The sequence below is a fragment of the Kogia breviceps genome, chromosome 11, assembly GCF_026419965.1.
Source record: "Kogia breviceps isolate mKogBre1 chromosome 11, mKogBre1 haplotype 1, whole genome shotgun sequence".
Classification (NCBI taxonomy): Eukaryota; Metazoa; Chordata; class Mammalia; order Artiodactyla; family Physeteridae; genus Kogia; species Kogia breviceps.
In genome coordinates this window covers 44,321,672-44,335,609 of record NC_081320.1, presented here as the reverse complement: position 1 = coordinate 44,335,609, position 13,938 = coordinate 44,321,672, and the positions used below count along the sequence as shown (strand labels likewise).

The 13,938-nt window shown below is 48.2% G+C and overlaps 1 pseudogene; it reads left to right on the top strand.

Annotated features, from left to right (window-relative positions):
• Window positions 1–8,414: 8,414 nt before the first annotated feature.
• LOC131765185 (STARD3 N-terminal-like protein pseudogene) lies at window positions 8,415–13,075 on the top strand (annotated as a pseudogene).
• The last annotated feature ends 863 nt before the right edge of the window (window positions 13,076–13,938 follow it).

Below are 13,938 nucleotides of genomic sequence, written 5' to 3'. Positions count from 1 at the left end.
TTGGTTCTGTTTTGTTGTTGTTGTTGTTTTGTTTTTTTAAGCAAAATGAAAAACCTTTCTATTAGGGTTGTTGGGGGGAGGGGACGGGCAAAGATATAAGCCCCAGCCTTTAAGACTTTGACTATTGTACGTAAATACAGATGTGTGTAAATATAGGCACATGCATATTTTTATGTGAAAACTGGTTTTAAGAAACTAAAAACAAGTCTACACTCTTATTGATACCATTGCAATGCAAATGGGAAAGTAAAGAGTATGTAGTGCAGTTTAATTTCATGCAGTGAGAAAATATATGTGTGCTTCTGTTAACATCCCAGAAAACCTAGCTTTCCATGCCTGTTGCCTTAGACTGGCGGGCAGGCACCCAGGGTATATTTGTTTTCTTTTGCTAAGCAGAGATCTGGAAGTCAAGGTGCTGATAGCGACCGTGGCTCCTTCCTGTAGTCACAGATCTAATGCTAGTGATTCAGTGTCACCTTTTTGAGCAGGACCTACATTTTTCTTCCTGTCAACCCAAAACAAAAATAATTTCGGTGTCGATTCGGAATTGAGCACTAAGAAGGCCCTGACCCTGCAATCGGCCGCTTGAGTGGTCTGAGGGTTTTATTTTTAAAGTGGGCATTCTCCTTTAACCTCTACTTTTTTCAAAAGAAACAAAGGGCCCTTACCTGGGTTTCCTAGGAGCCTCTCTTCTCAGTCCCTGAAGTGGCCAAAAGCAAATCCTGGGGTGTGTAAACTAGGTTAAGATTGTGACGCTCAAAATAACTAACGATATCTTGGGGCTTGATGATGGATTTTGTGGGCTTTCTTCTTGCCTCTCCCCCATCCTTTAAAGAAAAAACTTATATTTGAAAAGTATACACATGATTCAGGTTTTTATATCATACTGTATTGGCAAGGATACCACTTTCATTGTGCTTTATTCCCCCGAATCTCACTCCTTTCTTTCTTCTTTACTTGTTTCCCCAAGTTTCTTTGTCTTTCCCCTTTACCGGCCCTGTGTGTTGAACACCAGAAAGTCAAAGGCTGCAAGGCAATTTCCTACATGTCAATCTATTATTTTTCTATGTTTAACTCTTGGATGCAGTATGTCTAGGTTGCTGGCTACTCCTGATTTGAAAAATCCTTCCTGGCAGAAGATGACCCAAAGACCCCTTTAGGTGCGGTGGATTTTCTCATTCTACACTATCAGGTCTCTGTAGACTGTGGGATGTTTTGTTTTTAAAAATACCTGGGGATGAGGCCAGGGCTGGGGGGTACAATATGTGATTTATCAGGATTTTTTCATTAATATTTATTACATGGATGATTTTCTTACCCTGTGTTCTTCTGAAAGAAGAAATAACTGCCTGGCACTGTTAGAGTCAGCTATCGAATGGCTGAAGAAGTTGAGTATCTTTGTCTTCTCTCAAAATCATAAAATGAGAATTAGTAAAACGCTAGATTCAAAGATTTACCCAGATTTTAAATTTTGATTTCTTATTCTGTCTGGGGGTTGTGGAGGATTGAGAGGGCTTTCTTCATTTTAGCTTTTACCAGAGAACCAAGCTTGCCTTGACCCCTTGTCCTTAGAATCGGTGCTCTGGGAATGTTGCTGTGAACCGTCAGCGTTGGGGGCCATCTTCCTAACGGTGAGCACAGCCTAAACAGGGAGCAGCAGATGAGAGAGTATGAAATTCTGTCTCCAGATGTTTATTTCTTTATGTAAATACGATGCCAATGTAAATCCTGTGTCAAGACATAGAGAATGGTGCTTTTTACTACAGTTAGTACGTGCATTTTGAGAACTACTGATGTTTCAGAGAATCTTTGCTGTGTATATGTAAACTTCTGTATTGTTCAACTGTTAACAAATAATAAATTATTTCATTATTAAAGAAATTTTGGTCTTCCGGATGTTTTGTATCCCAGTTTAGCCTTTCATGGTTTTTACTTTCAGAACTGAGTTAATCAGGTTTCTTCTTCCTTTTAATTTCATGGAAATTTTGCTGGCCAAAAGTTTTCAGCCCTCGGATTCCGTGATGGGAGCTTTCATTGTGTGGCTCTGGCTTCCGCGCTCGCTCTGTTAACATCCCGGAAAACCTAGCTTTCCATAGGCTTCCCTGCGACCCGTCTGATCACGCAGGCTGCGTTCGGAGCCCGCACGAAACAACGAGACTGCCCCGTCTTTCCGGCAGCCTGTGGTCTGGTGGGAAAGAGGGAGATGCACTCACAGTTTGACGCGATATAGTGGGTGGTGGGATAAAGTCGTACAGGGACGGACTGTGAGAAATCACAGAGGTGGTGGCATTCGAGCTGGGCCCTGGAGAAAGAGTGGGTGTTGGATGGAAAGAAGCCTTGCAGGGAAAGAGAACAGCCAGTGCAACGAGGCAGGTGATGGGGAAGGGAGAGCTCCTGGGACTGGGGCGTGGCTGGGAGCCTGTGGTGTGTGATGGGTGGTGTGGAGACACCACACGGGGAAGGACCTCCTGTGTTGCGCAAGTTACTGAGAGGAGAAAAGTCACCTGATTTCGGAGATTCTGTTTTTTTACATATGAACCCCTTGGTTAATTCACATTTATTCATTCATTAGACAAATAGGAATTGAGTGCCTAGCCTCTCTATCTTAGAGCTGAAGACAAACCAATGAAGAAAACACACAAAACCCTGCCCTCTGGAGCTGCCTTTCTAGTGCAACTGACGCGTTCAAGTCCTCGGCCAGGCAAGTTTTCTGAGCCAAGAGCACCATCCTGAAGCGTGTTCCCTCAGCCGAGCGCTCATTCAGAGTTAAGAGGAAGGAAAGAAGAGGTGTCTTTCTCTTTCTTGACCAGTGACTTTTTATCGTAAAAATCCCCTAAAATTTTTGAAGGGTCTTTATGATGCCCTAGACGTAAACTATGATGGCCTGAGGGTCTTATGAAAAAAAGGATCTTTCTGGTATTTCTGCTTGGGGAAAGTAACCTAGCTCTTCTGCTTTCTCCAAAAAGGAGGGACACATCTGGACCCTCGTAGGACATGTGATTCTAGAACCCATCTCTGTGGTCAGGCTCCAAACTGAACCCACCAAAGACTAAATTGCCAGCAGCATGGAAGAAAGCTACGTTCTGCCCCAGGCTCAGGATCCCCGTTTACTGTGGCCGAGGAGAGGAGACTCTGAACCACAGGTAACTACGAAGACAGCTCTCACATAAAGATAGCCTCCCCTACAAGATGACAAATCTTATTTCCAAGGTTTCCTGACTTTGTTGGTTCACAGTAGCCTGATGGAAAGTGCCCTTTGTAACGCTGTTTGGACCCATGCCTTAATCACGGTCAGATCACACGTGCTGAGTGCTGAGTGCTCTGCTCTGTGCCCTGGGGAACTCTCACGGCCCTGGGGTTGAGGCCCTCATCGTGCCCATGTCACAGGTGAGGAAGCAGAGAGAGAGCTGAGGCATCTCGCCTCAAGTCCACGGAGCCGGTGAGCTCTGACTCCAGAGCCCAACACTCCCTTGCCTCCATTTTTGCAAATTGCACCTGTGTCCGATTCTAATCTATCTCCCATGCAGAGCACCTTTTCTTTTTTAAGGCTTCAAATGCAGCTACCTATTTTCCACGGAGAGGCCTTCGGTTCCAGTTAGTTGGGCAGAAACGCGGAAGGCACAAGACAGTTGTGGATGGTCATTGCTAAGTCATTTCCCTGCCACCTCCCACCCACCACCGAATCTCAACTCCCCCCTGAGCCTGCCGTGACCCAGCCGCTCCTGACCCTGACGCAGGCCCTGTGGCAGTGACCCAGGCTGCTCCTGGGGGAGCACAACCTGTAGAGGAGTTGAAGGCGATCTTCCGCTACCACGTTTTTTGGGCTGAAGACCCCGTGACATCACTCTATTGATTCAACCGGTATTTATTAAATACAGCTCCTACTTAGCCTCCAAGTCCCTGTCATCGAGTGCTCCTTTGTCCACCGCTGAGGTGTCACTGTGACCTAGACAAGGAGGGACACACCGAGGCTCCCTGCCCAGGGACTCTGGAATAAGCAGCCCCTGTTCCCATACTGCCCACTAGTTCTTCCTTCCCGTCAGTCTGGGACACTCAGCTTCCAGGGGTCAAGGACCCCATGGGAAGCACTGTTCAGGGCTTGGCACTGGCCGGGTGTCAAGTCAGCTCTGCTCCCCCTCTGTCCCATGTGGGACTCCTGGGGCGTCCATGTGGAGCCCAGATGAGGTGGATGGGGCTGCTGATTAGGAGTGAATAGGTTGCCCAGAGGCAAAGGAAGCCGCAGGTTGGGAGAGAGAGGGGGAGCCCCTTTCAGGCAGACAGGAGGGCAGGCTCCACCTGGCTGGAGCTTCTGGGAGCCTCCCTCCTTGTGAGAGAAGGCAGTGTCTCTGGTGAAGACAGGCTCGGGATTTAGTGCGCAGCTGAGGCAAGAGCCAGCGCAGGAGCAAAGGGTATGGCCCCAAAGCCACGACAGAGCTGGTGGCCGGGGGACTCGGGGGCTGGAGAGGTTCACTGAGGCTCTGGGGGAGGAGGGGGCGCCTTTTATAGGATGCCCTTGGCCTCACCCGGGGGCCAGAGATGAACGAGGACATTCAAGGCAGGGAGCTTGGTGTCGGGGATCTGTCTACCTTCAGGAAAACCGTGACCAGGGAGAGAGGACACCTGGAGGGCCGAGGGGACAGAGAAAAGGGAGAAACACACCAGCCCAGCCAACCCTGTTGGCCACCCAGAGGCCAGGCTGGGTCACACCTGGAGGCAAGTCCCCAGCTCTGCACAGGGGCCAGTGGGATGAGAGACCCAACATATCCATCCGCTGGAAAGTTCATTTAGTTACAAACAGAACGTCTGACCGACTCCTGCCCGGCCTTGCGGATATTCACATGGCACGGAAGGTAGGAGATGATGTTTTCATGAAGCGCTGGAGCTAATTCTGATCAACAAAGACGAGTGGGCTGGCCAAGTGGAAGGAGAGATCCTTAGGGGGAGCTCTGTGTCCCTTAGATACCCCGGAAGGGGGTCCTGGGTGACGGTCAAGCGCACACACTCTGGCGGGATGGATCCACAGGCCAAAGCCAACTCCAGCCTTTCCTCTCTGGGTGACCTGGGCCAAGTGTCGTGGGCTGTATTTACTTCCTGGGTCTCTTTGGGAGAATTAGGTGACGGTTGGGAAACATTTAATGCCTATGAGCAATTATGGTTATTTCACTAACAAGCAGAGAAGCTGGAGGAGTGTTGGGAAGGTAACTTAGATTTTCACAAAACAAAATTCTGACTTCAGAAAGAAATCAGCCTGGAAGGGAAAATTACATGAGAGGGTAGGGAAGTGTTCGAATATGTCATTCTGACTGTGCTATTTAGACAACACATTGTGGGCAGGAAGTGGTTAAACCGAAAGGAGGAGCGGAGAAAGGATGACTCAGGGACTGAAGGTGACAGGGTGGAGGAGGGGCCGTTTTCCAGGTGGTCCCTCACCTCGCTGCTACTCAGAAGGGCACAACTAGCCCTAAGGCCCTCAGCCCTGCAGGGTAGCTCTCAAAGAGAAAGCAGGCAGTGCAGGGGTGGCTCTGAGAGAGGGCCTTGCTAAAATGCCTGCATCTTCGAGGAACTCATCAAAAGAGTGCAGGATCCTCAAGTCCCAGCATTTGCATGTATCTTTCTAACAGCCAATTCCGACCAAAGGTAGCTAGCGCTCTAGCCAGACAATCAAGGAAGACGCCACACTTCAAGTGTGAACTCCGAGCAACTACAGGGATGGTGACATTCTCTGCAACTGTGGAGTTAAAAGCTTGGGTCAAAGTAGTTGCCGGTCAGGTGCAGACTAGCACAGGGCATGGAACAGCATGGGACCTAGAAGAGGCATCAATGGAAATAGATGATCAGGGCAGGCCTGGGGTGACACTGCTCTCTCTTCACCATACTTAGATCCTTTAATGTTGGGCAAAACAAACTTTCAGAACTCAGTGCAAGAATCTCATTGCTTTCCCTGAAGAAAGGGTGTGTGTTTCCTCAGGGTAACGGTGAATCATGAAATTGATCATCTTTCTCTTCTCACTCTGGCTGCCAGGAAGCTCAGAGCCAAAGCCACACCTCACCTTTAGAAATTATGTGAGACCCTGTGATTTGTAGATTGGTGTCCTAAATTCCCCCTAGTCTTTTCTCTGACCTTGATTTTTATTTTAAAAATTTCCTATTTAGGGAGCTCCCCGGTGGCCTAGTGGTTAGGATTCCGGGCTTTCGTTGCTGTGGCCCAGGTTCAGTCCCTGGTTGGGGAACTGAGATCCCGCAAGCCACATGGCCAAAAAAAAATTCCTATTTTAATGTATGTAATTTTGGAAGTCATTTCAGGTCCACTCTTGTAGAGAACAAGGAGGATGGACATATAAGAGCACTGCCTGTGTATAATGAAAAATGTTCAGGTCTTTTCTTTTGCAAGCAGGGGGAAGTGAGGTTGACTAAGCAAGGGTGAGGTTATGAGGGTCAAGAGTGAGGAGAGGGAAGGTGAGCGTGTTTTCCTTTAAGTAGCGGAAATAAACTTGCCAAAGTATAGAAGGGAGCTGCCTCAGGGCGAAAGGTAACAGCACCTTGTCTAGAGGAACTGGGGGTTTCCACAGAGGCCGTGGCAGAGTTGACATGGGTCTGAGTCACCTGTCAAAAGCAGAAGGAACACCACCCTTTCTTCCCAACTCAAGAAAGTTCCTTAGATTGAAAGTAAATGAGAATAACGTTCCTACAGGACTAGCAGGGAATCTGCTCTAGTGCATATTTTTAAAAAGTAAATCACCTGCAAATTTCGGTATTTTATTAACAGATCACTCGTGGCCACACCAAGGTTAAATGAGTGGATGTGGGTCGACCAGCAAGACAGCGGCAGGTGGCGTGAACGGAACACTGTCCTCAGCCCTGACCCACTCAACGGGACCCCGGGAACTTGGAGTCAGGTGTGGCTGGCATGTTCTCCACATCTGGGATGACCCCCAGGTAGCAAGTTGGCACCCAGGCCGCCTGACAGGATCAGGATCCAAATGTTCTTGACAGGCTGAAGTGAGGGGCTTCTTGGACAGATGCATTTTAAGAGATAGTACAGACTCCAGTACTCGGCCATGAATGCATCTGTCACAGAGGGGCTGTCGCCAGGCAGGTTCCATGCCAAGTCTCCAGAGTGAAGGGGCCACCACAGAGCAAAGGCCCTAGGTTACATGAAGAGGTCCGTAGGGCAAAGCAGAGCAAGCAAGGGCCCCAGGATGGGGACTCAGGGCTCCAGACAGCACTGGGCGCAGCAAAGCTTCCTCCCTGGCTCTGCTGTCCTCACCCCACCCCAAGCTCTCCCCAAGCCCCCATCCATGACCCTTTTAAAACAGACATCAGATCTCAGCATTCCTGGCTGGCCCAAACCCTCCTGTGGATCTCCATCAAGCTCAGCAGCATGTCTATGTCTCATCAGTGGTGGGTTCCCACCTGATCTGGCCCTGACCACCCTACCCGAGCTCAGGTCCTACCACCCTACCCCTCACTCACCCTGCCCCACCCGCCCTGGCCTGTGGGCTGGGCCTCTGCACTCGCTACTCCTGCCTGGAACGCTATCCCAGCCACCTCCCTTCACTCAGGTCTCTGTGCAAACATCACCTCATCCACGAGGCCTCCCTGACCCCCTCGGCATAAAATTGCACATCCCCCATCACTTCAATCCGCTATCCCCCTCACCCTGCTTCATTTCTCTTTATCACCATAGGACAAATCGTCCTTTTATCTGTTTGGTATTCAAAATGCAGCTGTGCAAGAGCAGAGGCTGAACTCTCCATTGCTGCTCTACCCCAGCACCAAGGCCAGTGTCTGGCATGCAGTGGGCGCTCAGTGGCCCACATTTATGGATGGATGGATAGAAGCACGGATGGATGGATGGATGGGTGAGTGAGTAAATGAATAAGAGACAAACTTGTGGCTCAGAGCTGAGGCAGACAATAGTCTCCAATGTCATATGCCCCAAGGACAGATGGTGAGACACAGGCAGTGAGGTTTCTACTACACATTAAGGACTTCATCACCATCAGAGTTGTATGAAGGCAGCATAATGAGGGTCACGGAAAATGCCTGAGATTTAGAATAATCCAGATGACTTGGTCAAAAACAAAAGAAATCTGAAAGAAAACAATTTGGTTGAGAACAAGGTGAGAGGAAAACATTTCGGCCCAAAGGACAATTTGGTGTAAAACAATATACCCCACCTTACTTTTCAAACATTGGAATTTTGACGTAGCACGCAAGTGGAGTGCATCCTTTTGTGCCTTTTCAAGTATTTTGCTTAAATTTCAGAATAGTTTTACTCTCTGCTTTAAATTTCTAGTTAATAATTTAGCTATTTCTTTTAATTCTGTTCATTTAAAAAAAAATGTATTGTGCAGCCTAGGGCGGCTGGCCTGGAACCACCTGATGAGATCTCTTCTCTCTAGGGATGGTGGAGCTGGAGAGAGAGGTTCCTTTAACCCTCCTGCAGGATGAACCCCCTGCCAGAAGACCTGGAGAACGCTCTCATGGGGAGTCAGAGCTCGCACGCTTCCCTGCGCGACGTCCGTTCCATCAACCCCACGCAACTCGTGGCCAGGACTGAGTCCTATGAAGGAAGGGAAAAGAAAGGCATATCTGACGTCAGGAGGACTTTCTGTTTGTCTGTCACCTTTGACCTCTGATTTGTAACGTTACTGTGGGTAACAGAGTTAAATGTGAATGGCGGTATTGAGAACACGTTAGAGAAAGAGGTGGTGCAGTATGACTACTCCTCTTATTTTGATATATTTCTTTCGGCGGTTTTTCGATTTAAAGTGTTGATACTTGCCTATGCTGCGTGCAGACTGCACCACTGGTGGGCCATAGCGTTGATGACAGCAGTGGCCAGTGCCCTTTTACTAGCAAAAGTGATCCTCTCAAAGCTTTTCTGTCAAGGGGCTTTCGGCGATATGCTGCCCATCATTTCCTTCATCCTTGACTGGATCGAGACGTGGTTCCTGGATTTCAAGGTGTTATCTCAAGAGGCAGAAGAGGAAAACACACACCTGCTAGTTCAGGATGCCTTGGAGAGGGCGGCACTGATACCTGGTGGTCTTTCTGGTGGTCAGTTTTTGTTTGTTTGTTTGTTTTTTGTGTGTTTTTTGCAGTACGCGGGCCTCTCACTGTCGTGGCCTCTCCCGTTGTGGAGCACAGGCTCCGGATGCGCATGCTCAGCGGCCATGGCTCACGGGCCCAGCCGCTCCGCGGCATGTGGGATCTTCTCGGACCGGGGCACGAACACGTGTCCCCTGCATCGGCAGGCGGACTCTCAACCACTATGCCACCAGGCAAGTCCTGGAATAACACTTTTTTAGTATGCAAAATATCTTTTTATTTTGACTTGCAGAATGGAATTCTTTTGTTTCATGTCTCGGATTTCTTTTGTCTTTCTTTTTTAACTCCCTGCATTTCCCTTGTGTTTTTTAAACTCATGCATATGCACTATTTGTACAATTTTAAAAGGTAATAAAATCCAACATATCAAAATGAGAAAAAATTTATTGTGAAATGTCACTCATACAGATAAAGGTACATAAAACATAAATGTGCTGCACAGTAAATTATTATAAACAGCACCCAGTCAAGAACCAGGACGCTGCCAGCCCCCAGGCGCCCCTAAATGCCCTTCTTGACACAGAACTCTCATAACCCAAAGGGACAGGACAGCCCTGTTTCTGCCCTAATCACATTCTTTCTCGTCTTTATAATTTTGCCTCCTGAGGAGACATCTGTACCCACTGTAGTTTAGTTTTGCTTGTAGGTTTTAGGATATTTTATAAATGGAATCACAGTGTACATGTCTGTGTCTGGCTTCTTTCACTCAACAGTATGGCTGTGAGGTTTGTGTGTCGTGTGGTTGCAGTACGTTCCTTTTCATTATTGTGCAGTTTGTAACAGCAAAATGTTGGAAATAATCTGAATCTCCAAAAATAGGGAATTGGCCACATAAAGTATGGGAATTTACAAAACAAAAATTACCTCATAATCCTGTTTTTGCTAAAAAGGAAAAATGAGGATTTCCTTTTTGAAAAGGAAAAGAGAGTGAAACAGAAAGAATGAAGGAAAATACATCCATATGAATGTCTATAGAGAAAGGTCTAGAAAAATATGCCACATTTGACCTAGGGAGGGTGAGTGGGTGCAGGGTTCTTCATGATGTTTCTTTATATTTTTTTGGATTGACCTAATTTTCTGGTTTTCCTGTAATGAGCACTACTGCTTTTGTAAAAGAAAGAAGAAAAAACCACTAAAAGGAATTTAAACAATAAAAAAAATCATCAAGCAATAATAAGCAACAATCAAAAAATGGTCGTGGAATTTTGGTAAGGTTTTAAGGGTTTTTTTTCCCCCTCCGAATTTATTTTCAGCCAATATTTCTCCTCTACTTGGTTGATGATTTTTGTGAATTATTTTTCATAAAAAATGTGATGAAAACAGTGAATGTTTCCAACCACAGTTAACATGTTCATGAGTTTTGCAAATACCTTACACACTTGTTTAGTTAATGAAGACCTCTTTGTTGGTCATTTCAGCTATTCAAATTCATTTTCACCCACTTTGTCTTGCCTTGCTCTGTTTATAATAAATACAAACAACCTAAATTAATCTTAGCCAAATCTTTGTTCGTCCAAACCGCTCCGGTGGACTGAATTGAACATTCTGAAGTCAGGCAGGCTTCAACACCAACCTCAGTTCAATCACTTACCATTACAGCAACACTGGGCGGACTAACTTTTCCCAATTTCAACTTCCCCATCAGTTAAATGGAGATAAAACCTACACTGCAGGGGTTTCGTGAAATTTCGAAAGAAATGGCCACATCAGCACCTATGAGTCACGTCAGGTCCACTCTCTCAGTCTCGGCACTGCTGACGTTTGGCGCTGAGGAATTCTGTGTTGGGAGTGGGGTGGGAGGTGTCATGTGCACTGTAGGATGCTTTGCGGCATCCCTGGAGGATCCCATTAGCAACCTCCCCACCTCCCACAGTTGTAACAGCCGAACTGGTCTTCAGACCTTGCCAAATGTGCCCTGGGGGCAAAACTGCCTCCAACTGAGAACTGCTGCCTTAGACTTGTCCCTCTCTCCCACCCCGTAACTGAGGTCCCCAAGTCCTCTTGGTTCCTCCTCCTTGTTACCTTGGGAATCGGCCCCCTTCCCTACTGAGCCTGCTTAGCCTCGTCAGCCAGCACCCGAGCAGCACAAAATCCCCACCAGACAATCTCCCTTGACCCTGTCTTATTCCCTGAGCCCTATCTGTGGGCTGTCGAACAGGAAAACCAGTGTGTGCTTTGTGCTCCTGATGCTTCTATCTCAGTCAAGTAGCCAGGGCTTTTAGGGCTCTCTTACATCACTGGGCCAAAAGCCAGTGTTGCCTGTAAGACAGAAGATACTTTCGCCTCCCGTCTTCTGTACCTGCCCAAACGCACGATGATGATATGTTCGTTGGAGTGCCCAGGATGGGAGGTGTGGGGTGGCCTCAGGGTGAGTGAGAGGAGATGAAGAGAACAGATCTAACTGGACAGCAGACAGACAGTAGCCAGTCCTGGAGAGAAGAGACACCCACACACCACTCAGCAGCCTCATCCTGAGAAGTGATAAGACATCACAGGGAGGGGCTGCCTGGTGTCCCTAGGAAGGCAGGATCCCAGACCCCTTGTACGACCGTGCATGGCACAGACAGCAGCACAGTCACGTGGCCTAGAGGGATCCTGTGGACGGAGATATGGGTATCTGTGACTTGCAGCCTCCCTCCCCTCCATGCTTCAGTGCCACATAAGATCCTGGGACCTTTCTCCAATCCAGAGCAGGAAATGCCCCCAAAATGACTGAGAGTGACTGTCTTAAGAGCCTGGCTGAATGGGGGCTCAGAGTTAGACATAATTAGCTTTAATTTTGGAAAAAAAAATTTTTTTAATGACATTTCTCACACATCTCTGAGTTTGTGGAGAGGCTCAGTTGTGTTACAAATACAGATGTCATCGTGCCACTTCCCTGCCTTCCCATTACCTAAGGTTGAAGAGCCCCTGATTGCACACAGCAGAGGAGACAGAGGCTTAATCCCCACACTTGCTCCCAGGACAGACAGCACTAATCGATCACAGCACCTTTCTGGCCGTGTCTGAACACAGTCCCAGGATACTGTGCAGCACCTCCCATCAGGCAGCTGCATGGGTCTGAGTTGGTACTTGAGATGAAGTCACGTGTTTTCTCTACTTAAGGACCCACAGCCACCACCGCCCCCATCCGCCACAAACACATTTTACTGCTTTTTAAGTCAGGATATACCGTTGGTGCATACATTAATGCTAACAGGGTTGATTTTTTTCTTTCTCCAAAAAGTATTAAATTTATAATGCACTTTTGAACTGATTGCCTTTTTCTTAAACATCTTTATTGGAGTATAATTGCTTTACAATGGTATGTTAGTTTCTGCTTTATAACAAAGGGAATCAGTTATACATATACATATGTTCTCATATCTCTTCCCTCTTGCGTCTCCCTCCCTCCCACCCTCCCTATCCCACCCCTCTAGGTGGTCGCAAACCACCGAGCTGATCTCCCCAAATGAGCCAAATATTTTTGATGAGACATATGTTTTTGGGTGGATCTACTTGGGCATCAGTGCTTTCCTGATGAATTTACTCATAGCTTTTTTTTTGTAACATCTTTATTGGAGTATAATTGCTTTACAATGGTGTGTTAGTTTCTGCTTTATAACAAAGTGAATCAGTTTTACATATACATATGTCCCCACATCGCTTCCCTCTGGCGTCTCCCTCCTTCCCACCCTCCCTATCCCATCCCTCTAGGTGGTCACAAAGCACCGAGCTGAGCTGATCTCCCTGTGCTATGCGGCTACTTCCCCCTCTTAGAGGTGAAGAAATCCGGCGTTGGCTATCGGTGGCCTTCTGGAGTTTCCTCAAAGGCCATGCAGGCCCCTCCCACCTGGCCCTCCGTCTCCGCTGCCCCAGTCACCCCGTTAGCCGGCACCAGCCCCGCTTGCCTCCCTCCCGCCCCTCACATTTCTCCCTGTGTCTTGGAAAGCAACCACTGGTCTTTCGAGACTCAGCTTAAAGACCTCCTCTGTGGAACGCTTCCTGGCCCTCAGCCCCACCACGTGACCCTCCCCATGCCCCTGCACAGATGGGAGTACGGAGGGGACGCCACACGGGCCACTCTAAGATCCGGGGTTCCTTTGCCTGGCCGCCTCCCGCTTCAGACTGTAAATCCCTAGAGGGCAGGGCTCACTTCACACACTTCCCAGGACTGGAAGATGCTCTAAGGGGAGCTCAGAGAGAAGGGGCAGGGCAAAGCCAGCCCCAGGCGAGTCCCACAGGCGACAGGTGGAGAATTCACCCCCATCCAGTCTTGGGGGAGGCTGGCCCACAGAATCTGAGCAGTCAGAACTTGAGAACCGATTTATGAGCCCACAGTGAGAAACAACAGCTGGGCGGAGTGGGTGGCTACAGTGGCCGGACCAGGGTTCACCCTCCTTGTGGCCCAGCCATGGAAGCTACATTCATGACGCAGGGTTGCTTGGCAACAGTGGACTCTGGCCAGGACAGTGACGGACAGGACTGGAACTTGTGGCAGCATCAGCTCTGACAGCTGCCTCAAGTGTCTCCTCGGGGGCTGAGGACCAGGTCACCTGTCTGGGGACGTTGAGGCTGGCCCCTCCCTCGGCATGCCACAAGAGACGGACTTGTGGCCTTTGGTCTCTGGCTCCAGCTGCCTTCCTGATGGACACACTGTGTCCTCAAGGTAAAGTAATAGCCATAGACTGGCACCTAAGCATACCTGGGAGCCTGAGCTCTCCTTATGATAACTACAGTCTGATTTCCTAGCTTATGAGAATTTATTTGCTGCCAAGGCCCACCCACACCTGGCACTGAGTAGGTGATTAAAAACTGGTTGCTTCTGGGTTTGTTTTTTATGGG